Raw genomic sequence first — 27,826 nt, forward strand, 5'->3', positions numbered from 1 at the left:
CTTACTGGGCCTAGGATGTGAGTTTAAGAGCTTGTGTGAAATATTGGGCAGCAGAGTATCCTGATTTTTAAATTTATCTGGATTCTTTACATTTTACCCCATCAAAATGGGCCTGTGAGAACAACACACTTTGTAAGATGCAACTTTCATAAAATACAATTGTATGAATTCTTGTTAAGGCATCGCCTACAACACTGCCTAGATAGATAGATAGATAGATAGATAGATAGATAGATAGATAGATAGACAGACAGACAGACAGACAGACAGATAGATAGATAGATAGATAGATAGATAGGCAGGCAGGCAGACCGACAGACAGACAGGTAGGCAGAACTACTTCACTGAAGCCACCCAAGGACCTTTCAGAACTTATGAAAGATACCAGGCCTCTCTTCTGAGGGTTTCTGATTCAGAGCCTGACTCCTAATTCCATACATTAAAATTCTCCCCTTTCTTTCTTTCTTTATTTTTATTCAATGTATTTTTAATTTACATTTCAAAATGATTTCCCCTTTTCTTCCCCCCCCCACTCCCCAAAAGTCACATAAGCTCCCTTCCCTCCCCCTGTTCTCCCATCCACCCCTTCCCACTTCCCTGTTTTTGTTTTGACCTATACTGCTACACTGAGTCTTTCCAGAACCAGGGTCCACTCCTCCGTTCTTCTTGTACCTCATTTTATGTGTGGATTATGTTTTGGGTATTCCAGTTTTCTAGGCTAATATCCACTTATTAGTGAGTACATACCATGATTGATCTTTTGAGACTGGGTTACCTCACTTAGTATGATGTTCTCCAGCTCCATCCATTTGCCTAAGATTTTCATGAACTCATTGTTTCTAATGGCTGAATAGTACTCCACTGTGTATATATACCACATTTTTTGCATCCATTCTTCTATTGAGGGATACCTGGGTTCTTTCCAGCTTCTGACTATTATAAATAGGGCTGCTATGAACATAGTGGAGCATGTATCCTTATTACATGCTGGGGAATCCTCTGGGTATATGCACATGAGTGGTATAGCAGGATCATCCGGAAGTGAGGTGCCCAGTTTTCTGAGGAACCACCAGACTGATTTCCAGAGTGGTTGTACCAATTTGCAACCCCACCAACAGTGGAGGAGTGTTCCTCTTTCTCCACATCCTCACCAACACCTGCTGTCTCCTGAATTTTTAATCTTAGCCATTCTGACTGGTGTAAGGTGAAATCTAGCCTTCTCAACAAATGGTGCTGGTTCAACTGGAGGTCAGCATGCAGAAGAATGAGAATTGATCCATCCTTGTCTCCTTGTACTAAGCTCAAATCCAAATGGATCAAGGACCTCCACATAAAGCCAGACACTCTGAAGCTAATATAAAAGAAATTGGGGAAGACCCTGGAAGACATTGGTACAGGGGGAAAGTTCCTGAGCAGAACACCAATAGCGTATGTTCTAAGATCAAGAATTGACAAATGGGACCTCATAAAACTACAAAGTTTCTGTAAGGCAAAGGACACCATCAAAAGGACAAATTGGCAACCAACAAATTGGGAAAAGATCTTCACCAACCCTACATCAGACAGAGGGCTAATATCCAATATATACAAAGAACTAAAGAAGTTAGACCCCAGAAAGCCAAATAACCCTATTAAAAAATGGAGTACAGAGCTAAACAAAGAATTTTCACTGGAAGAACTTCAAATGGCTGAGAAGCATCTTAAAAAATGCTCAACTTCATTAGTCATTAGAGAAATGCAAATCAAAACAACCTTGAGATTTCACCTCCCCTTTATTTCTAACATACATGCAACTTTTAAAAAATCCTTGGCCTAAGCCACGTTACTGACAAACAAAGTTGAGAAATTTCTTGCTTAACTCACTTATTTTAATATAGCATCCCCTTGTATCACAGGCTAGTTTCAAATGCACTTTGTAGCCAAGAAGGATCTTAGTTTCTGATGCTCCTGCATCACTTCCTATGGCTGAGACTGCAGGCATGTACCACCATAAAAGCTTGCTAAGGCAGCAGATGGAGTCCAGACTAGTATCGCATGAATGCTAAGCAAACACTCTCCCATTGAACCACGTCCCCAAACTCCAAAACATGTACATACAAACCTAATTTTCAGCATGTAAGGAAGCTGTACAATGGAAGGAGACACTTTAAGCAGGTGCTTGTCAAGGTGATCTGCCACAAAACTCAGCACCATTTTCAGATGAGGACACAAGCCTTTAAATATTTCCTCAGCTCTTCCTTCCACTAACCGATCTGCTCACTGCTCTCTATCATCAAATGTAGCCTCTCTTAATGCCAGCCAACATATTTTCTGGCTATCGTCCACAATCTATACAGAGCCATTCCAGACAGTTCATGTTGATACTGGCCTCTGACCTGATGTGCAATTTCAATGTTCCTGAAATTTCTGAAAAATCTGTGTCCTCTTGCCTTACAGAGTCCTGTAGGACATCCAATCTGGCTTTGGTTACTATAGCAGCTAATAACTTTGCAGTTCCTCTAATTAATTCTGAAGCACAGCCCTGGGATTTGCCTAGTGTGGCTGAGCTGGTAAGTTGTGCTTAACGTGTTCTCCTCTGTGATAGACTCAGTAATGAAGCTGTGAACCCAAGGCAACCTAACCTATATGTGCTCCCCACAGGACCAGTGTGTTGGGGAAACAGAAAAGATCAGGACAAAGATTATAACCACAAAGTCGACTTCTCAATGTGTCACTTCCTCTCAGCCCAAATAATAACCCTATTGATCCTTTCAAGAATCCTAAGGCAAAATTGCATTTCAGTGTTGCAAAGGTTGAAATAGGACATGTGAGGTGGCCGTGTGCTGACTCGTGCCTTCACTCCAGGTCCCGAGCCTCCGCACATTTCCTTCACTGCTTCATTGCCGTTGTACTGCTTTTGCAACAAGCAGGGTCTCCCACCTTTTCGTATTGCCGTGGTTTACCGGGTCTTTCGGGCCAGTAGACCAGCTGTGTGAGCAGTGGGTGCCTCATCACTGCAGCTACACACCTCCGCATCCGCACTGTAGCTGAACAAGTCACAGGGAGGTGCCACTTCACTCCATTGCTTCATGGCGATGACCTTGACCCTGCCACTCCAGTTCTGAAATAATGCTGTAATTAAACGAGCACAGACATGTCATTTCTCTTTACATTCCCAGGAAAGGTCTTGGTCTTCAGTTTACTGTAAACAGTTGGGTATTCGTAGTTACCAGCATGCTCAAAAGAATGGACAAACGTTGCCTGCTTCCAGCATCCCTAAAAAAACAAGAGAAGATGGGAAAGTGCTGTACTTCACCCAGGGTGGTGGCGCCCCCTAAAGGAGATTTATGGGATTACAGGCTGGGGTTTTTTGTTTGTTTGTTTGTTTTTTGGTTTTGGGGGGGGTTGTTTGTTTGTGGTATTATCAGCATTTAATAATGACAGTGGGTAGGCTGTATCCAAGCATGCTCTATGGAGTGCACGGTTAATAACACATTTATTCTCCTATGTCAAATTGAACAATTAGTACACATTAAAAAGGTAAATATTTGGATGTAGAGTCAGAGAATAGTTTACATTTCAAAATAAAGTGCTGTTTTGTAGTTTAAAAACTATAAACCGAATTCCAAGGATACAGAAACAAGGGGTTTGGGGTTTTGTTTTATTTCATTGTGAGGTTTTGTTGCTGTTATTGTTGTTTGGTTTCTGTTTGGTTTTGTTTGTTTTTATTGTATTATTTTTGTTTGCTTTTTCTTCTTTGTTTTGTTTTTCTGTATAGCCTTGGCTGTCCTACAACTCTCTCTGTAGACCAGGCTGGCTTCGAACTCACCGAGATCTTGTTGCCTCTGCATCTGGAGTGATGGGATTAAAGGTATATACCACCATGTCTAACTGACTTCTTTTGTTTGTTCCTTTGTTCATTTTAAGTTATTTTGATTTGCTGGAAACCTTGGCAGAAATTTGTTGCTAATTCAGAATATGACACTTATGATCACTAAACCAGCTTTATCAGTTTTGCTTTTTGAGATGCTAGTTTTCATAATTGTATACATGAGCTTTATCATCTAATGCCTTCTCTAAACTATATAAAGGAATATGTCTGTGCACTGTCATATTAAAACACTATAATGTATGGCTTCTCTGTTCTGTGGTGATTCAAATGAGGTGTTCCCCATAGTCTCAGACATTTGAGTATCTGGCCCTCACTTAGTGACATCCTTTGAAAAGGCTCAGAAGGTATATGTGGCCTTACAGGAGAAAGTATGTCACTAGGGGATATGGTCTCCAGGGTTCCCCAGATTAGACATATTATCGAGGCCACCTAACTCTGGTCCAAGAGTCCAGGCTGCATCTCAAGTTGGCAGCAGGACTTGGCAGTATCATCCTCATAGACCTGGCTTTGCCAGAATAAATGGGTCATGGAGCGCTCTATCTATCTGTCTGTCTGTCTGTCTGTCTGTCTGTCTCCCCTCCTCTCTCTCCTCTCTCTTCTTTCCTCTCTCTGACTCTCTCTGTCTCTCTCTCTCTATCTCTCTATCTCTCTCTCTTTCTCCACCCCAGGCTTTCAAAGAGTAACTGAATCCAGGCAATTATGATAGAGTAGAAGTCCTGGCTGTTTGAAGCTGAGAAGATAAAACCCAAGATAAAACCCAAGTTGCAATGGAAACTCCGGGATGTTGTAGTTACTAGAACCACATGAAGTTCATCAAGGAAACAAGCAGACATGGATTAGAGCTGCCCCAAGAAAGGGGCTGTCTATGCTGCATATGGAAAAGCTTAATGGATGGACCTACAGGAACCCTTTGGAGCCCCATATGATTCATCATGATGGTCATGGACCTGCAGGATTCAAGGTTTGCCTGCTGAGTTTGGGTCTAGATTTCATCTGCTTATTCTTTGTTGTAGCCCCATTATTCCCACACCAAATGGAAATGTTTGCTTGCCATGAGCCATTTCATATTGAAGTATAAAAGTTGTTTTTAAGTTTTAAAGAAACTCAGTTAAGAGATTCCACTAAGGAGATGGCCCAGTTGTTACGAGCACTTGTTCGTGCCCAAGATTCAGGTTTGGTTCCCAGCACCAAGATGTTGGCTCACAACTACCCATTACTCCAGTTCCAAGAAAACCATCACCCTCTTCTTGTTTCCACAGGCACTAGGCATACAGGTGTTGCACATACATACATGCAGACAGAACATTCATACACATAACAAAGAAATAAATCTTAGAGATTGTCTTGTGTTTCAGATGAGAACTGGACTTTGAATAATTATTTTTGCATTTATTTCCTTTTACTGAGAATAGACTTTTTTCTCATATAATATATCCAAATTCGTGTCCCTTCTCCTTACTCCCCACCAATCCAACCCATTCCCTTTAAATATCTCACCAAAAAAAAAAAACATAAAGACTTTTAAGACGTAAGGAAACATAACAAAACAAAAAATAACAAGATAAATTAAAGACCGTCATATTGAAACCAGTCTAGGCAAACAAACAAAAGTAAAAGAGCCCCAAGAGAAGGTATAAGAAACAGAGAACCACTCAGTTACACATTCAGCAGTTGCATAAAATTTCTAAACTAAAAGCTATAATATCTAGGCAGAAGACCAGGCATAGACCTGTGTAGGCACCATGACTGCTGCTTCAGTGTCTGTGCGTTCATATGAGCTTTGCTCAGTTGACTTAGAGCCTTGCTCTCCTGGTGTCCTCCATCCCCTCTGGTTCTTACTTTCTTTCTGACTCATCTTCTGAAGAGTTCCCTGAGATTGAAGGTCAGGGATTTAATGAAGACATCCCATTTAGGAAGGTATGTTCCAAGGTTTCCGTCTCTCTGCATGTCTGGCTGTGAGTCTCTGCATTTGTTGCCCCATCTTCTGTAAGATGAAGCTCATCTGATCATGGCTCAATAAGGCACTGATCTATGAGTATAGCAGGATACCATTTCAAGTCATTTTTTAAAGTACATTTTTTAAAGACCAGACGTATTTGTGTTTACCCTAGGTCTCTGGCTTATCTACCCTCTGGTTCTTCATCAGCCAAGCAGTGTCAGATATGAGTTCCCTCTCAGGGAGTGGGCCTTACCTCAAATTTCATGGTTATTCTTCCAAGCTTCATGCTGCCATTGACCTAGGATAGACTGCAGGCAGGGAAGCTGTGTCGATGGAAGGTTTTGAGTCTGAGTTTGTATTTGTGCTTCTCTTTTGGTGGCATGCAGAATACCTTCCTGTACCAAGGACACTAGAACATAGGGGTAAAGGTTCTATTGTAGGCACCAGCTTGACCTCCCCATGTACAATAGCTTGTATGCATGCTGTCTTTAGCAATGGGCTTTGTAGAAAGTTTGTAGAAAGCAATCTATTGTCTTGACAACAGCCTGAGTTGCTCAGGAACTTCAATTTGACCCCTTTGGTCAACAACTCAATTGGATATAACCTGGTCTGGGTATTCGAAGCTTTGTTTGATGACAATAAATGGCTAGGTAGGAGTCTCTTTACCTCATTACTTCAAGACTTCATTAAGATGGTCTGATAATTTTTAGGAAGTTTCCATTGCACAATACTATCATACAAATGTCCCTCAATTCTAAATATCTCTCCCCATATTTCCTCCCTCAACCCTATTTCTTCTCCCCATCTCTTATTGATCCTCTTTTCCCACACCCACCCCTGTGCTCCCTTCCACCCACAAATTCCCCTCCTGAGGTGATCCATGTGTCTCCCCTAGTCCCTTCCCCTACATTAACCTCTCTGATTCTACAAATTGTAGATTGATTATCATTCATTTTACAGCTAATAACTACATGTAAGTGGGACTTGGGACTTTTAAATAATGTTGGAAATATTAAGGTAGGACTATGAAGACTTTTGACATGATGAGACAGCCAGGAGCTTAGAGACAAGGGGGGAGAGTTGTGACTTAAAATTGGCACGTTTGGGATGCCATGACGACAGGAGGTAGATTTGTTATGATTAGTACTACCAAACTCAGAAGATGTTGGATCACCAAGGAAGCTTGTCTCTGTGAATGTCTGATGTCTGTGAGAGATTATCTAGATTAAGTTAATGGAGGTGTGAAGACCCACCCTAAGTGTAGACAACTCAACTCCGCGAACAAGGAAGTAAGGCAAATACTAGTAGACATGTCTCTCTTCTTCTAACTGTAGGCACAATCTGACCATCAGCCTCCTGCTCCTGCTCCATGCCTTGGAATCTACCTGCACATTATAGGCCGAAATTAACCTTTATTTTTTGAGCTATTTTGTTAGGCATTTGCCAAAGCAACTGACACATGTCAGAAGAAGGAGTATATGAAGGAAAGTTTAACTTGATGAGTTCAAGCTGTATGCATGTGTGGAAATATTACACCAAATTACATTAATGTATGCAGATTGAACAAAAGCAAGGTTCATTTTTAAAACAATGAAAATGATAATTTTATATATAGGTCACATGTTATTAAGTTCTTGGTAATACTGAATTGATTATGTTATTAAAATTAATTATATGTTTTTCATATTTAGTGTATTTACTGTTCTTTACTTATGTGGTTATGGATCACATTATACTTCCGTTGACTAGACCTAACAATGATGCCATTGCTGTTGTTTGATCTTTCTTCTGAAAACACAAGTCTATAAGAACTTGAAACACTGAGTGACCTCTATCTGAACTGGCCATCGGACCTCTGGTGGCAACATGAGAAAACATGGAGAGCACCTATGGATGGTCAGGATGTGCTTCTGCACCTCTCGCCATGTCTGGGTGCCTCAGAGTGTGGGAACCACGTGCTCTTCACTATTTATAGCCATTACTTCTGTCCCATATGCTTCTCACAACTGCTGCCACATGGGTACAGCAGGTACATTCTGGAGCAGAGCTGTGTTTAAATATACATGCAGGGAGAAATCAAAATATTTAATATGTTACCCAAATACAGTGTTTACATTTAGTGATCAGTGAAGAAGAAAACAGATAGGCTGGTAGGGTTACCAAAACCCAGTTGAGTCATAGCAGCACATCATGTATGTAAAACAGTAGGAATAGTTTAACCTCATCTGAGATGGCAAACTAAGGTCAGCTACTTTTCAAAATTAATCTTCCTCATAGCTAAACCACCAAATTCTGTGCTGTGATTTAATTCAGAGGGTAAAAAGCAGAGAAACTGAATTCACTGAGGTAAAATAGAGATCAGCAGCAATAATTTTACCTCATACTGGTCAAGTGATCAAAATGTCAAGAAGGGGACATGAGGATTAGAAACAAACCATTTGTGTCACTGTTAGAGTAGCATTGAAGACCCATTAAGGAAAGCTATTTCCTCCTGGCCAAAAGAAATACTTACATCTGGTTGTCTATAAAATAACAGACTGTTCATCTAAGTTATAAACATAACTTCTCATGTTTTCATTATTTCTTGCATGACCCAAATGTAATTCTCCCTCCCGGTGTTTCTGTATCAAACCCTATTAACTCAGCCTGAGGTGCCCCTTAAACCCATAGACTGGATTCAATTTTACCAAGAAATATTCCCTGTTATGTGCCTCTGTGTGAAAGGGTTTCTTGGGATGTATTAGAGGAATTCAGAGAAAGAGACGGAACAAGATCGATTGTTTTATAAGCATCTGAGTATGGACCAATAGCACATACCTAAGAGCTTGTGCACACCTGTGCACACTCATAACCCTGGGGCTAGGAGCAACATAGAGGCAGATAGATCACTAGTACTAGTCTAAACAAAAGACAACATCCCTTCCAAACGCTTGAGAGATATTTGTGTGTCTTCATATTATTGATCTCTGAATTGATATCATGAAATGATCAAAGAACACATTGCGAGTGACTGCATTTGTTTTACACTTTCAATGCATGGTTTATGGTCCTCAGCATGGCATGCCTGTGTGTGCTTGAGAAGTATGAATTCTGTCCACAAGGGATGGAATCCTCTAAAAATGCAAAAATAAGTATTTTAAGCATTTCTCATATCTTCTACTTTACCTATTCTATATTTAAATGTTTTTAAACAAACAATTGCTATGTTTCCAAATTTTTCAGTTCTCTCTAGTGTCCCCCCATGCACAGTCACATGCAATAAAAGTCACCATATTAGATTCAAAACAGAAGAATCAATTATATGCTATTTATAAAAGGTCAAGCCTTCAGAATGTAATCTTAAAGAATAAGAGGGGGTGGGGAAGAAATCTGGAATAACTGTGTCATTATCAGAAAAAAAATTAATTTCAGGAGGAGAATAGTTAGAGGGGGTAATAATGGACATTACTGAAGTCATAAATTGAGTCAGAAAATATCTTAAGTGGAAGGAAATTAAAACATCATGTGGAAATTCGTGAAATGCAACCAAAGCATTAAGATTAATTTTACATTACGAGGATATGATTTAGAGCATCTGATTCTCTACTTTGAGAAGATAAATAAAATTAGGAGAGAATGCCATCCAAAGCAATTGGAAGGAAGGAACTAATAAAAAAATGAACCATAAATTTAAATTGGTTAAATACACACACACACACACACACACACACACACACACCTCCACCAGCAGCACCAGCACCAGCACCACTACCAACAACAGCATCAAGGTCTATTTAGATTCCTCCAAACATCAAGCATCCTCCACGGGTCTTGCCCCAGCACATTCCTGTTTCGGCTGACATCACTCTGCCCATCAGCCTGAGTCTGAGGAAGCAGCAAAAAATGGTGCAGCACAGCACCATAACCGTGTGATGCCTTTATCTCAATGCAGTCCCAACAAATTCAGCGCAAGTGTGCATTGTAAGGCAGACCAATCCATGTCTGTTGTTAATGAAGAATCCTTCATCTCGTGTCCTTTACATGCTAGCTTTAGCAGAACATCCTTTCTCCTGCATCTGCTTCAGTGAAACGTTCCTTTATGAGTCTGCCTTAGCCTTTCACTTGTGTCCACTTCAGGAAAACACTTCTTCACGTGTTAGACACAGCAAAACACCATCCAACACAACTGACTCTCCAAAGAACTTGTAAGTTTCCAACCTCAGATCTCTCCCTCCCTCCCTGCCCCCCCTCCCCTTTCCCTCTCTTTCACATACACACACACACACTCATACACACACACTCATACACACACAAGTAGAAGGCAACTACTGGAAAATAAAACTGTCAGAATGAACAATGAAGCCCATTATTGTATATAATTAATATATGCTCATAAAAGGTTTTAGAATACTGCCTTAGCCATTTTAAGACTCAATTCTCAAGTATTAAGCACTTAATCAGTGCTGCATAACCATGGCACTATTCACTTCTAATACTTTTTCTTCAAAACCCCTGTATACACTGAACAATTACTTCTACCACCCTACCCTTTATGACTACCAGTCTATATACTTTCTTTGTATATGATGATGGCTTAGACAAAAGTTATGAATTCAGATTGCAGTTCAGGAAGAGTAACCATGACAACTCACTCATTTTCATATATATATATCTTTTGGATGGATCTCTGTTAGGTGTTTTTATCATGGCATAACTGGTGAATAACCTGTCTATATATGCTTTGGTGAATTAGGTAGCAGAATGTTTCCAAATTTGAGAAATGTGATTTTCATGGATCTAGAAATGTGATTTTCATACATCTATTGGACTGGTCTGGGGAGAGGGCATCCATAACACAGGGTTCTATTGGGCTGGCCTGGGGAGAGGCCATACACAACACAGCACAACATCCCGCCAAAGGATGTTGCTATGTATTTCACATCGCTTTAAAGCTTCTCTAGAAAGTTGAAGGTAATGAGTAGGGAAGCATTGGAAACGCTCACTGTGGCAACACAAAGCTGAAACGCTCACAAATTATGTTCTTCTACCTGCAATAATACCTGTTCCTCTGCTCCACTGATATCTTCTTATGTGCTAAACAGATCCCACAACCACTAAGTGATGGTCCACATGAAGTATGTTCCATCAAGCCCATCAAGTATATCATTGTGTGAGCAAGTATACAGAGCTGCTGACTCATCTTGCAAAAGTATGCTGTTGTTTTGCACTATTGGCACTATATACTTATCCGAAATCAAAGTTTACAGTAGAAAGTGCCTTGAGAGATCTTTAATCTGTCATCATTATTGCAGGAAAATGTAGGATGGCTGTAGAGACACCTTTCTACTACCAAATAACACAGAGCAACTGCTCTCAGAGAGCTCAAATGGTCCCACAGACCATCAGTTATCTTCCCCAAAGGGCAGGTTATTGTCAGTGACTGAAGAAAACTGGTGTAGCAGGAGGAGAACCTTCTTGGCTAAAATTCTTCGTGGGCTTTATCAGAGCTGAGGATTTTTTTTCACCTGGCTCATTAGACATAAATGTTCTAGATGCGGTGGATCAGGTCATGTCTAGCACATCTATAGTATTCAGCTTAGCCATTGATGTGACCAAAACAGCCATGGATGACATAAAAACTAACGCTGTAGGAATCTGGTTACAATAAGACTGGATTCACATCACAGCTAAACTTTATGAAAGCAGAACATGGGTAGAAGCGGCTACATGCTTATCAATATGCAAGCAAATGTGAAATGGGTTAACCATACATGTCTTTGCATTAAAACTTGCCCCTTTGAGGCTACAAAGATAGCTCAGTGGTTAAGAGGCCTTCCTGTTCTTGAAGAGGACCTGTGTTGAGTTTCTAACACCCAGGTCAGGCACTTCATGACCACTTATAACTCCAGCTTCAGAGAATCTGATAAATCTGGCCTCTGTGAGCCAGAGTGATCATGTGAACATACCCATACAGAGATATACACGCATACAGATAATTAAAAATAAGATCAATCTTTATAAAATGAGAAGTCTCCTTACATCAGAATGTATCTACAGACTTCAGAACTCTGCCTCCCGCCAGTCAGTTACGAGAGACTCACCTACATCTTGGATCTGGGGCGCCAGAGAAATCAGACAGACTGAGGTATGCAAATATAACCCAAGGCCAACATCGTGGGGGGGGGGTCTAAGCCCGATGAGCGTTGGCCTGCACCCAGGCCCTGGGCTGTTGGGGGGGGGGGGCATCGCTGTGCCAACCTGGCCAGGAGGTTGTTTGCCCGGCCCGGCGAGCACACAGCTATTTTGCCTACAGGACGCCAGAGAGTTCTAGCAGGCAAAGTTGGCTAATAGGCATAGCCCGAGGCTAACATAGAGGGGATCTAGGCCCCAACAGGTCCTGGACTGCCCCCAAGACCTGGGCTGCTCAGTGGGCCATCTGTGTACCAACCCGGCCAGGAGGTTGTTAGCCCAGCAGACTCTCCCTGCACTTGCAGGGAGCGCTGCACCCTGCCATCCTGGCCACCTGACAGACCCAATTAACACTCATAGCCCGAGGGGAACTTTGCTCAGAACTTAGCCTGCCAGGCTTTTGCCTAGACTCAGGGCCTCAGCAGCTAGGCTAGTCTTGTGTGCACCAACCCGGTTGGGAGTTCTGCTGCCCAGCAGAGTGTTCAGTACTCAGAAAAGGTCCCGCAGCATACACCCTCAGCACTCCCTGAAGGAGCAAACAGGCACCATCTGGTTCACAGACACAATCTGGGGCAAAGAACACTAGGGCTGCAAGGGCACCCAAGAGGAGGACAGCACATCAGCAATCTGCAACAGGGGAAACCCAGCCATCCAGTGTTGCAGAAATAGCCCTATAGCCTCTCAGAAGGCTCAAACACCAGCCAGAGACAAGACCAACTAACACCAGAGAGCAAGATGGCAAAGGGCAAACGCAGGAATGCTACTAACAGAAATCTAGGCAATATGGCAGCATCTGAACCAAATGCTCCAACATCAGCAAGTCCTGGTTATGCCAATACACCAGAGAAACAAGATTTGAACTTAAGATCACTGGTCATGATGCTGCTAGAAGAAAACAAAAAGGACATAAATGAATCTCTTAAAGAAATGCAGGGGAACATGAATAAGCTAGAAACCCATATAATGGAAACACAAAAATCACTTAAAGAAATTCAGGAAAATAAGGCTCAAGAGATAGAAGCCAATAAAGAAGAAACACACAAAAAAAAAAAAAAAACTTAAAGAAATGCAGGAGAACTTGAGTCAACAGGCAGAAGTCATGAAAGAGGAAAAAAGTCTCTTAAAGAATTATAAGAAAACACAAACAAATAAATGGTGGAAGTGAGCAAAACCATCCTGGATCTAAAAACAGAAGTAGAAACAACTAAGAAATCACAAAGGGAGACAACTTTGGAGATAGAAAACCTTGAGAAGAAATCAGGGGCCACAGATGAAAATTTCAACAACAGAATATAAGAGATGGAAGAAAGAATCTCAGATGCTGAAGATACCATAGAAACCATTGACTCAACAGTCAAAGAAAATGCAAAATGCAAAATGCTTGTATCCCAGAACATCCAGGAAATCCAGGATACAATGAGACCAAACCTAAGGATTATAGGTATAGATGAGAGTGAAGATTTACAACTGAAAGGGCCAGCAAATATCTTCAACAAAATTATGGAAGAAAACTTTCCCAACTTAAAGAGAGAGATGCCCATGAATATACAAGAAGCCTACAAAACTCCAAACAGACTGGACCTGAGCAGAAATACCTTGTGTCACATAATAATCAAAACCCCAAATGCACTAAACAAAGAAAGAATATTAAAGGCAGTAAGAGAAAAAGGTCAAGAAACATATAAAGGAGGACCTATCAGAATTACACCAGAATTCTCACCAGAGACCATGAAAGCTAGAAGATCCTGGGTGGACCTCATGCAGACTCTAAGAGAACACAAATGTCAGCCAAGACTACTATACCCAGCGAAACTCTCAATCACTATAGATGGAGAAACCAAGATATTCCATGACAAAACCAAATTTACACAATATCTTTCCACAAACCCAGCTCTACAAAAAATAATAGGAGAAAAATACCAATACAAGGAGGGAAACTACACCCTGGAAAAAGCAAGATAGTTACCTTCCTTCATCAAACCCAAAAGAAGATAACCATTCAAATATAAAAATAACATCAAAAATGACAGGAAGTAATAATTACTATGCCTTAATATCTCTTAACATCAATGGACTCAATTCCCCAATAAAAAGACATAGACTAACAGACTGGATAAGGAAACAGGACCCTACATTTTTCTGCATACAGGAGACAAACCTCAGTGTTAAAGACAAAAACTACCTTAGAGTAAAAGGCTGGAAGACAATTTTACAAGCCAATGGTCTCCGGAAACGAGCCTGAGTAGCCATTCTAATATCAGATAAAACTGACTTTCAACCTAAAGTCATCAAAAGAGACACAGAAGGACACTTCTTGCTGGTCAAAGGAAAAATAAAACAAGAAGAACTTTCAATTCTGAACATCTACGTTCCAAATGCAAGGGCACCCTCATTCGTAAAAGAAACTTTACTAAAGCTCAAAGCACACATTTCACCTAACACAATAATTGTGGGGGACTTCAACACTCCACTCTCCTCAATGGACCGTTCAGGAAAACAGAAACTAAACAGGGACACAGTAAAACTAATTGAAGCTTTGGACCAATTGGATTTGACTGATATTTATAGAACATTTCTCGCTAAAGCAAAAGAATATACCTTTTTCTCAGCACCTCATGGTACCTTCTCCAAAATCGACCATATAATTGGTCACAAGACAGACCTCAACAAATATAAGAAGATCAAACTAATCCCATGCCTCCTATCAGATCACTATGGAGTAAGAGTGGTTTTCAATAGCAACAAAAACAACAGAAAGCCCACATACACATGGAGGCTAAACAATACTCTACTCAATGATTCCTTGGCCAAAGAAGAAATAAAGAAAGAAATCAGAGACTTTTTAAAATTTAATGAAAATGAAGGCACAACATACCCAAATCTTTGGGACACAATGAAAGCAGTGCTAAGAGGAAAACTCATAGCCCTGAGTGCCATCAAAAAGAAAATGGAGAGGGCATACACTAGCAGCTTAACAACACACCTGAAATCCCTGGATCAAAAAGAAGCCAATTCACCCAGGAAGAGTAGAAGACAGGAAATCATCAAATTCAGGGCTGAAATCAATCAAGTGGAAACAAAGAGAACCATACAAAGAATCAACAAATCTAGGAGCTGGTTCTTTGAGAAAATCAACAAGATAGATAAACCCTTAGCCAGACTGACCAAAGGGCGCAAATCCAAATTAACAAAATTAGAAATGAAAAGGGAGATATTACAACAGAAACTGAGGAAATCCAAAAAATCATCAGATCCTACTACAAAAGCCTATACTCAACACACTTGGAGAATCTGGAAAAAAAAATGGACAATTTCCTAGACAAATACCAAATACCAAAATTCAATCAGGACCAAATAGATCATCTAAACAGTCCCATAACCCCTAAAGAAATAGAAGGGGTCATAGAAAGTCTTCCAACCAAAAAAAGCACAGGGACAGAGACTTTCAATGCAGAATTCTATCAGACCTTCAAAGAAGACCTAACACCAATACTCTTCAAACTATTCCACAAAATAGAAACAGAAGGAACAGTACCCAATTCCTTCTATGAAACCACAATTATGCTGATACCAAGACCACACAAAGATCCAACAAGGAAAGAGAACTTCAGACCAATTTCCCTTATGAACATCGATGCAAAAATACTCAATAAAATTCTTGCCAACCGAATCCAAGAACACATCAAAACAATCATCCACCATGATCAAGTAGGCTTTATCCCAGGGATGCAGGGTTGGTTCAATATACGGAAATCCATCAATGCAATCCATTACATAAACAAACTCAAAGAAAAAAAACACATAGTCATTTCATTGGATGCTGAAAAGCATTTGACAAAATTCAGTATCCTTTCATGCTTAAAGTCTTGGAAAGAACAGGAATTCAAGGCCCATACCTAAACATAGTAAAAGCAATATACAGCAAACAGGTAGCCAGCATGAAACTAAATGGATAGAAACTTGAAGCAATCCCACTAAAATCAGGTACTAGACATGGCTGCCCCCTTTCTCCTTATCTTTTCAATATTGTACTTGAGGTACTAGCTCGGGCAATTAGACAACATAAGGAGGTCAAAGGGAAACAAATTGGAAAGGAAGAAGTCAAACTATCATTATTTGCAGATGATATGATAGTCTACCTAAGTGACCCAAAAAACTCCACTAGAGAACTTCCACAGCTGATAAACAACTTCAGCAAAGTGGCAGGTTATAAAATCAACTCAAGCAAATCAGTAGCCTTCCTATACTCAAAGGATAAGCAGGCTGAGAAAGAAATTAGGGAAATGACACCCTTCACAATAGCCACAAACAGTATAAAGTACCTTGGGGTGACTTACCAAACATGTGAAAGATCTGTATGACAAGAACTTCAAGACTCTGAAGAAGGAAATGGAAGAAGACCTCAAAAAATGGAAAAACCTCCCATGCTCATGGATCAGCAGGATTAATATAGTTAAAATGGCCATTTTGCCAAAAACAATATACAGATTCAACGCAATACCCATCAAAATCCCAACTCAATTCTTCACAGAGTTAGAAAGAGCAGTTCTCAAATTCATCTGGAATAACAAAAAACCCAGGATAGCTAAAACTATTCTCAACAACAAAAGAAATTCTGGGGGAATCAGTATCCCTGACCTCAAGCAATATTACAGAGCAATAGTGTTAAAAACTACATGGTATTGGTACAGTGGCAGGCAGGCAGATCAATGGAACAGGATTGAAGATCCAGAAATGAACCCACACACCTATGGCCACTTGATCCTCGACAAAGGGGCTGAAAACATCCAATGGAAAATAGATAGCCTTTTCAACAAATGGTGCTGGTTCAACTGGAGGTCAGCATGCAGAAGAATGCAAATTGATCCATCCTTGTCTCCTTGCACTAAGCTCAATTCCAAATGGATCAAGGACCTCCACATAAAGCCAGACACTCTGAAGCTAATAGAAAAGAAACTGGGGAAGATTCTTGAGGACATCAGTACAAGAGGAAAGTTTCTGAACAGATCCCCAATAGTGTATGCTCTAAGATCAAGAATTGACAAATGAGACCTCATAAATTTACAAAGTTTCTGTAAGGCAAAGGACACTGTCAAAAGGACAAATCGGCAACCAACAAATTGGGAAAAGATCTTCACCAACCCTACATCAGATAGAGGGCTAATATTCAATATATATAAAGAACTCAAGAAGTTAGACTCCAGAAAACTAAATAACCCTATTAAAAAATGGGGTACAGAGTTAAACAAAGAATTTTCACCTGAAGAACTTTGGATGGCGGAGAAGCATCTTAAAAATGCTCAACTTCATTAGTCATTAGGGAAATGCAAATCAAAACAACCCTGAGATTTCACCTTACACCAGTCAGAATGGCTAAGATTAAAAATTCAGGAGACAGCAGGTGTTGGCAAGGATGTGGAGAAAGAGGAACACTCCTCCACTGCTGGTGGGGTTGCAAATTGGTACAACCACTCTGGAAATCAGTCTGGCGGTTCCTCAGAAAACTGAACGTGACACTTCTGGAGGACCCCGCTATAACACTCCTGGGCATATACCCAAAGGATTCCCCAGCATGTAATAAGGATACATGCTCCACTATGTTCATAGCAGCCCTATTTATAATTGCCAGAAGCTGGAAAGAACTCAGGTGTCCCTCAACAGAATAGTGGATGCAAAAATGTGGTATATCTACACAATGGAGTACTATTCAGCCATTAGAAACAATGAATTCATGAAATTCTTAGGCAAATGGATGGAGCTGGAGAACATCATACTAAGTGAGGTAACCTAGTCTCAAAAGGTCAATCATGGTATGTACTATTAACCTAGAAAACTGGAACACCCAAAACATAATCCACACATCAAATGAGGTACAAGAAGAACGGAGGAGTGGCCCCTTGTTCTGGAAAGACTCAGTGAAGCAGTATAGGGCAAAACCAGAACAGGGAAGTAGGAAGGGGTGGGTGGGAGAACAGGAGGAGGGAAGGGGGCTTATGGGACTTTCGAGGAGTAAGGGACCAGAAAAGAGGAAATCATTTGAAATGTAAATAAAAAAATATATTGAATAAAAAAAAGAAGAAGAATGTGTCTACGTCTGTGTGACGTGACAAATGCAGCCCAGTGTGGTCCAGTTGACTCTGCCTGCGCCCTTTCTCTACACTCTCCTGTAGCTCCTTCACTTCTTGATAAATGGATAGCATCCCTCTTCCAGAGCATTGGGTTTCTATCAGTAGTTAAAGCCTTAGATACGAGGACATTTATCCACAATGGACAAACTTCAACCACTGAGGAGGAAAGGCCCTGGATAATAACAGTCTCCCTATTCCAAGGATGATTCTTTTGTTTTTAGTTGTATATTAGGCATAATACAACAATGATGAGTTCTATCATGGCATCTTTATATCTTTATAGATTTTCAATGTATTTTAAACTCCCCCAAACTCTTACCTTCCCCTCCCTTACTTCTTTTTTTAATTATTTTTTTATTTGATATATTCTTTATTTACATTTCAAATGACTTCCCCTTTACAGGATCCCCTCCCCCCGAAAGTCCCATAACCCTGTCCTGGTAAGGAAGGAGAGGCCGCTGGTCCTCTCTTCTGATGTAACCCTTTCTCTCCCCAACCAGTTGCTTCCCAGTATCATGCATTCTCATTTTTGTTTGTTTTTATTTTTTGGTACACACTGAGTTTAATTTGGGTTACTTTTAAGAGCACAGATGATGGGTTACCCAAGAATCACATCCTCTGAACAATGGGTAATGCCATGGAAAAAATGTCTCTCCTCCCTCCCCACAACCACTTCTCAGAAAAGGACAGTACCTTACGATCTCCATGTTCAGTGGAGAAATGTTGACTGGCCCAGTCTTGTTCAGCATCTAGGCAAGTTATCACAGCTACAAAGAGCTCAAGAGTCCAACAGCCAAGTCATGCTCGAGATATAGTGTCCACTACACAGTGTCCCCTCCAGTTCTGACGTCCTTTGTAACACCATCTTCCATGGTATTTCTTGAATTTTTGAGGAGGTGTTATAACTAGTGTCAGGCTCAGCTTTTGTCAGTCACTGTCTTAGGTACTTTTAATAGGTGTGATAAAATGCCACAACCATAACCACCACAAGCATTCTGAGTCCTTTGCTGAGCTATGAATCTCTGCAGGAGCTGCTGTGCATGTTAGAGGGGGCTGTTCTAACCAAGGCTGACAGAGCCAAGAGAGGTATGATTCACAGGAATAAACAAAAAACAGCGCGAAGGCAATTAGACAGAAATATCATATCTGGGCAGCAGAATAAGAGCGGTAGCTTTCCCAGGAGAGTGTATGCGGCATGACCTCCCCTGCAGCAGAGCTGGTTCTGAGACTGGGCTACAGCTGCGCAGTGTGTAGCCTGTGCATCAGATACCGTGTATCTGCGTGTTTCACTTTTCCTGTCTCACTTTCACCCGTGTGCTCCCGGGACTTACTTTACAAATCAGCTTCTTGCATCTGTACTCTGGTATCAAACATTGTTTTCAAGGAAGCCCAAATCACAGTAGCTGGATTCCTATTTTCTGCTGTGACTGTGGAACAGAAGGGTCAAGAACATCTGAGAGCACAGGTGCCCCTGTGTGGGAGAAGAGAAGGAAATTCTGACAGTGGGCAAAAAGCACAAAACTGTCTGTAGCACGTGTTGCCAGGTGGTAAATGCCATTTATTCAAAAACAAGCACAAAGACATGCGGATGATCTGGCTGGCTAGGCGGGGTCCCCTCCTCCTACACTATTCCATGTGTACCTCTCCCAAGCTGCCCCCTCAGTTGAAGAGGACAATAGTCTCTGAATACGGGAGGTCTGGTCTTCAGTCAAGAGGATACAAGTAGCTGTGGTCCCCTGCTAGAACCTCCAGAAGCTCTCAAAGACGAAAACTAAAAACCCATATCCAATTCACAATTTTTCAAGGGTTATCCAAGTACATGATATTGGTGAAATATGTGGACAGTCTCCTCCACAAATGTTCTTTATTTTCAATTCTAATAATTATTGAAGTTTGTTCCTTATATAATAAATGTATGTTGTCTCTTACTTTTAAGATAAAGGTGTTTTTTTGTTTTTTGTTTTACTATTTGGGAATTTCATACAAATATACAATATATTTTAATATCTATGATGGTTCATCTTAGCTGTTTAACTTGATCATATATGCAATCAACTAAAACCCAGGCATCTGCGCACACCTGCACACATGTACACATACACACATGCACACCTGCATACTTACACACATGTACACGTGCACACCTGCACACCTGCATGGGGCTGGGCACACCTGCATGGGGGTTGTTCTCCATTGGGTCATTTGAGGCAGAAGACCTCATCTCCTGTTTCAGCCGGGTCAGAGAACATGGTAGAGGAAGCTTTTGCTTTCGCCTGATTCTCTGCACTCTCGCTGGCAGGTTCATTCATCCTGCTGCTGAGACATTCCTTTACTGGTGTTGGAACACTGACTGAAGATCAGCTGAGCCATTCAGCTTTGTGCCCTGAACAACTACAAGATTCTTGGCATTGTTGGACTAGCCAGACCATAGCTTGTATATGTATATATTATACATTATTTATTAGAGAGAGGGGAAGAGGAGAGAAGAGAGAGAGATTCATCCTATCACTTCTGTTTCTCTAGAGCACCTTGACTCATACAATGCCCTCACCCAATACTTCCTCTAACTTTCCCAGACATCCCACTAACAGGTCCCCCTAGCATCACAGCCTCTTTCTTTACCTTTTAATAACTCACTGAGCCCAATTACTGTTGGCTCTTTGCATATCAGTGTGGAACCATCTCCTGGCACATGGACAACCTACCACTGACCACACATCTAAGGAAAAGTGACTCTTCCACCCACAGCAGCCATCACCTGCAAATAGGTCTTTATATCAGGGTGATGGTTCATGACCACCCTCTTCCATTTGTGCTAGAATTTTAACAGGTTTGATCTCCTGCAGGGAAGCACAGGGAAGCATGACTGCTGTGGGCTCAGGGTTCTAGGGTGCAGCACATCACCACAATCCTCCCTGTCTTCAAACACTCTTACCCCCCTTTTCATGATGCCCCTAAGACTTGGGGGAGGTGAGTTGGTGTCGATGTCTTATTCATAGCTGAGCACTTGCAGACATGCATTCTCAGTATCTGCCCAGTTATGAGTCTCTGCTTTAGCCACTGCAAAAGGAAGCTTTTCAGTCCCAGGTTCAGAGTGGCAGTATGTAGAAAGCACTTTGACAATATGACCATCAAAGTGGTTTTTAATAGAGATTTTATATACAGTTTTAGATTCATAGAAAGGAAGTGAAGATGATTTCCATATACCCCCTACTCAGTCTTTCTTCTTGCTAGTAACTTACATTAATAGACTGGCACACCAATATTGGTATCTCATAATTAGCTGACCTCCATATTTTATTCAGATTACGTTGGCTCACACCTTAGATGGCATACCACACTCATATCCCATGCCTCCCTAGCCTGGTCTTGGCTGTGACAGCACCTCCTAGTTTCCTGGTTTTTCTTGGCCTTCTCCTCTTGGAGGAATATTGGTCAGGTATTTTATAGAATATTATTCAACTAAAACATACCTATTTTCCTCAGACTGAGTACAGATATCTTGAAGAGTAGCAACAGTGTTATACAAACAACTGGTTCTTGAGGGAATAGGTGATTAGATCGAAACAGACATTACATGAGTAATCACCATTTATTTTTACCACCAGAAAGCAAGAAAAATGCCAAAACAACATATAAGCCAAGAGAAAAAAGACTAACCCTATGTATCAATATCCATGAGTTTTTAACTGTTATACGTCCATGGCTGAATTAATAAACATATAAAAGAGGTAAATATCGCAAAGTACAATTTCCAAATAATAATTCCTGTATGCATTTAGTCCTCATAATTAGACTGGGGCTATGGGGTGTGAAGAGGGAGGTCTCAATGTTTGTGCCATTCCTAGTCATGTGTCTGATGAAGGCAACGCTTTCCATGCGGTGAAGAAGAGCTTGCTCCCCGACATCCATTCTGTACTCATTGTAAGCAGGTACATATGCACAGTTCCTGCTTCGCCCTGGAGGCTTGTGGTCTCCCTCCTTGAGGAATTTTCAGTCCAGTCACCCATTCCCCTAAGAAACACTTGTTTGTATGACAGGCTTACTATTCTCCAAGACATTTGGGCTGCCCATGCCTGCTATGAGTTTTAAGTCAGTAAGTTAAAAATAAATGAGTCTTAACACAGTTCTCACGGGAACTGTTCCCAAAAGAGTAAGTTAAATATGAATTCTTCCTCCTTCTAGCTTTGAATAAAATACTCACTGTATTTTTATTTTATTCTCAAAGGGTTTGTCTTTGTTTTACAGTGTTGGGAATTGAAGCCAGGACCTTTCACATGTTAAGTAAATGTGTTGGCAATAACCTCACACAAGGGCTAAGAAACCTCAGCCCTCGGTTTCTTAACAGAAGGTATCATTATATAAGCCAGACTGGCCTTGAACTTACCATCCTTTTGCCTCTGTCTTCCAATGTGTACGGTTTTACAGCATGTACCACCACAGCTATGCTGTTCCTCTACTAGTAGGTGAGGGTGATAACACCTACTTTATCTTTATGAAGCTAAATTCTATAAAGCACTCAAGTGTTCAGCATGTGTTGTGGATGGGCCTGGCACTGTTCTTGTGAACAATCCCCTAATGAATAAAGGAGCCAGCCACTGGAGTGGGTAGGTGGGACTTCGGTTGGATGGAAGAAGAGAGGAAGCAGAAGAGAGTTATTTCTCTTTGGAACCCAGACAGCAGAGAGGTAAGATGTAGCTGCTAGAGTTTCCTAGTATCATGGCAGATCTGCAAGGATCCACCACTGCAGGGATCAGATTTTAATAAGGCTTACAAGATTAGGTTTTAGTTGTTGCGCCCAGAGATTAAGATATCAATGTTTTTAAACTAAGTTTGTTCACGTTTTCCTTCACGTGGCAGCTCGTCAGGGTTCAAGAGAGAAAGGTATGGCAGCCAAGCGTGGGTTTGCCTGAGGTGCTCCACAAAGGCTGTGGGGGAATTTGAAGCACAGGACTGGCTATGTTAGCAATTCACCAATGGAAACCTAGGGAGCTGGCTAGAGAGACTGTGGAGTTTAGAGTCAGAATCTCCATGAAATAAAAACAGGTCAGCCATTGCCTGCCAGTGCATGGCCAGCCAGGCCACCGAGGCAGAGGCACAGGTCTGGTTCTACTTTATTAATACTTCTCTCAATAGACACAGTACAGTTTTAAAAGTCATCTGCAAAGATCTACAATCTGCAAGTAAAACGCATGTGATACACACAGTTCCTTACATTACAGCTGGAGTACACAGGTCCTCATTATTCAGCACTGTATGTAGAGAGACTCTAGGTTCCGGTCAGGCCTCTGTACAGAACAGAGAGCACCTCCGGTATGTCAGGAACACCGAGCTCTGACTTCAGGAACAACTAATCAAAGCTCTGCTTAATGCTGTCTCTTCTAAATGTAAAAATAGAATAGAGTTTCCCTTTCAAAACCTCTGCTCCAGCACACATGCCCACAGTCATGAGATTCTCCAGTCTCATTTTTGAGACTGAATAAATAATACATTAGGATGGTGTGTGTTTGCTGTTGTCCTCATTCCTCATAGCAGACTTCATGCTGTATATCCAGATCCATGGAGACTCAGATTGAAGCCAGAAATGCTTCTTTTCCTACCTTCTACACTCTTGTGCATAATTGCATAAAAACTCAGTAAAGCATAGCATAAGGAATTACTACGATATATAAAGTCTCTATTATACAGTCAACATAGTCACCTCAAAGGACACTCTGACATGCTCACATTCCCACAATGATTATATTTCTTCCCCCTTTGGTACAGAGAATATAGATATAATTTCCTCTTCTTAAAAATAAATAAAGGTTGACTAGAGTGTTGGCTCAGCTTTTAAGAGCACTTGTTCTTGTAGAGGCCTTAGGTTCAATTCCCAGAACCCACATGTTGGCTCACAACTTTCTATATCTCCAGTCCCTGGGGATTTTAACACTCTTTTCCAGCCTCAGTGGACACCAGGCAGGCATGTGATAGACAAACATACCTGCATGCAAAATATTTATACACATAAAAATAACAAAATATTAAAATCCGTATAGGTTTCATATCTCTTCCCATGGAGAGGTGACATGCTTCACCCCTAAGCCCTCTGCCTTTGCTTTCTTGATCCCCATAGTTTTGTGAGATAGATTCACGGCAATGAAGTAGAGACAGGGCGGCGGAGAATAATCACAGCTGAGAACACACCAGTCAACATCAGATCTGCAAAGTCTGTGAGCATTCTCTTCACTAAGCCTGTCCATATTAACTTCACCTTCCAAAAGAAATCAATTTATTCCACCTAGTGAAATCAAGAAATGAACAACACTTATATATATATAAATGTTTTACATTTTTTAAATAAATGAACTTGGTTTTAAACACTAGAAATGAAGGTCCAAAGTTAAGACATCACAAGAATGGCTGGTGTGCACATGTGCTTAATCCAGTAATGATTCCCTTTAAACAAAGATCTACTTCTGGGGGAATGGAGTAGAGAAAAGAAAACAGGTAATATATTATGTTAAAAAAAAAAACCAAAAACCTTTCCTAAACTTTGCGGGCTCTTGAAGCTTCCTTTAATATTGCAGCAAGTTGCTTAAATGCTGGGGTCTCATTCTATGACTCAGCAATATGAGGTCTCATCCTATGACTTAGCAGTACAGGGTCTCATCCCATGACTCAGCAATATGGGTCTCAGCAGTAGACAGTTCCATCTTCCCAAGTCCTAGCAATCAATCAACCAAATAGAAATTGTGATAGCAGCATGTGCTTCCTGCAGCCGTGTGACATTGAATATGTCTATTCGATGATACGTTATCAACACTGGGCACAAGTTCTGAGACGTCATAGTTCCACTTCATATCACTGCTTTGCTTCTGTGTCCTACACAAACCTAAATAGCCATGGTCAATCAATCAGTGTGGCCTCCTGATATAACCAAGAGACACAAACACAGGACAGGGGGCTGCTGTCCATGTAACATTGCATGCTCCTTTTAATAAACACTTTTATAATTAAGAGAATTCCTAAATTAATGATAAAAAAACACAGTATAGCGAGCATCAAGTAATATACGATGTACATGTTTTACATATTTCAGTTTCATTTGACAATCTCCAGGTTTCTTTACACCAGCATTTACACACACACACACACACACACACACACACATGTTTATTATTGTTACAAAAACCTACTGTGTAGGAATTTTCAGCTACAATTAATATTTTGTACTTCTGGACACCAACAATAGGGTGTTTTGTGTGCTAAGCAACCACTCTACCCAAGTCTTCTATTATAATCTTATAGGACCTCCGTCAGATATGTGATCAGTAACTGATCAAAACATGAGTATTCACTAAACAAGCATCATCTCTAACTATATTCTAAATATTTGCCCTTACACTTGCAAATAAGTGTTGTCTTCACGTCTCATCAAGACAACGTCAATTTGCAACAGACACAGACCATGATCCAAAACCACAACCAATCAAAATGCAGAGTTGTGGAGCCTACTCCCAATGGATACATCTGCAAAACACTCCTGCAGATATCTAAGGCTCAGGGGACATTACAGAAGAGGGAGACGAAAGATTATAAGAGCCAGAGGATCAGGGAGTTTGCTGTGAGACTGTGTCTCCTGGAAATGTCAGAAGCTGCGCCTGTAAAAATCTCACAAACATGACTACCCAGATGTGAGCCAAACATGGACAAAAGTAATAGTTGGGGCCAAGTGGACAGGGAAAGCCTGCAAGGCCTCAGGGAAGAGAATAGTAATTGGTTATCTAATCCCAAATAGCCCTGAAAACATACATACAGATAACATTACACAGATTGAAATAGGTTATATTTAGGACCGTATGTTGAGGATTTCTCTTTTACTGTCTATTGTAATGCTAACTGCTGGCCCCAAGATGTGGAGTCTGCAGGTAGCCTCTGGGACTCTGTGACCAAGTTAATTTTGATTGGCTAATAAAGATGCCAACAGTCTATAGCTAGGGAGAAGAGACATGGGTGGGGTTTAGGTTTCCCCAGGGTTGAGGAGAGAGAGAGAGAGAGAGAGAGAGAGAGAGAGAGAGAGAGAGAGCAAGAGGAGGGTGGGGCACCATGGGCTAAGGGCCCAGAGAACAAGGCCCAGAGGGCTGCCTGGTTGGAGCTAAAAGCAACCCAGATTGAAACATAGTAAGTAATAACTTGGGCTATTATGTAGGAGGTAGATTCTAACAGCATGGAGGGTCGGCAGCTGCCCAGCAATTGGGCTGTGTAAGGCATATTAAATAAAATAAAAAAGCTGCATGTGTGTCTTTCAACTGGAATCATAAATGGTCAAAGGCAGGAAGAAACCCTGCACAGGGATTTTTTAAAATATTTTTACAACTATATATGTGCATGTCTATACATGCATGCATGCAATAACAATAAATGACAAGGAATGCAATGGATTTGAAAGAGAGCAAAGAATGGAAAGAAAGAGAGATATGGAAAGCTCGGGAAGTCGGGGAAGGGAAGGGCAAAATGATGTAAATGTAAATGTATAATCTCAACATTAAAATAAGTGTGCCACACAGGAGCATGGTTGATCAAAAGGTGAAATGCAGCTCTACCTGAGTTACACACACACACACACACACACACACACACACACACACGTTCAGAGTGACATCTGTGCCTCTCTCATTTCCTCACCTCATCTTGCTTTCCGTGGCATCTTGCCTTCATTCTCCTTCTTTGTCAGAAGTCTACCCTGTGTCCTCCATTCCCAGGATCACGTGATACAAAATCAGATTAAGGGTGGGAACAAGTGAGTGAGATCACAATGACACAGAAGAGTAAAGGGGAGATGAGGAAATAAACACACACAGTTTCCAGGAAGTGACAGGAAGTTGGAGACTCCAGAGTAGAAGGGATATTGGGCATTTTGTGAGAGAAAGGGGCTTTTGAAATATGTAAAGATTCCATTGCTGTGAGGTATGCATTGAATAAAGATAATCAAGAGATGCAAATAAATATGCATATTACCTTCGAATTGTTTTTAGTTGCTGGACAATGTTTTTGGAACATAATTGTATACAGAGACCAGAAAATAGCCCAGCTTATTTCAGTAACATAATGATTATAATGGCAGTAACAATTATTATCAAAATTGTACAGTCTTCCTGTATGCAAATAAGGGGAATTATTGTCACCAATTTTAATGGGGACAGGGATGCTAATTTGTGGTTAAAATACATTCAAATAAGATAGCATACACTTCAAATGGAAAATTAATACTGTGTCCTTGAGGATTCGTATGGAAAATTTTAAGGAACTTTAAGCTACACTCATTTCAATAGCATCTCTGAAGTTCAAAAACTGAAGAAAGCTAGAAGATCCTTGGATACTTTAGCAAACAACTGTGTATTGTTTCATGAGACATATGCCAAGCAATCACACCATTCTATAAGACATCACAGGGCTGAGATCTGGGACCCCTATGAAAGAGTTTGGGAAAGGATTGAAGGAGCTAAAGGGGATGACAACCCCACAGGAAGAACAACAGTATCAACCAACGTGAACCTTCAGAGCTCCCAGAGACTAAGCCACCAACCAGAGAGCATACACAGGCTGGCCCATGGGCCCTGGCAAATGAGTAGAAAACTTTATTGTCTAGCCTCAGTGGGAGAAGATGTGCCTAATCCTGGAGAGACTTGATGCCCCAGGGAAGGCAGATGCTCTGTAAGGTGAGGAGCACCCTCTCAG

The sequence above is a fragment of the Apodemus sylvaticus genome, chromosome 9, assembly GCF_947179515.1.
Source record: "Apodemus sylvaticus chromosome 9, mApoSyl1.1, whole genome shotgun sequence".
In the NCBI taxonomy this organism is placed as follows: domain Eukaryota; kingdom Metazoa; phylum Chordata; class Mammalia; order Rodentia; family Muridae; genus Apodemus; species Apodemus sylvaticus.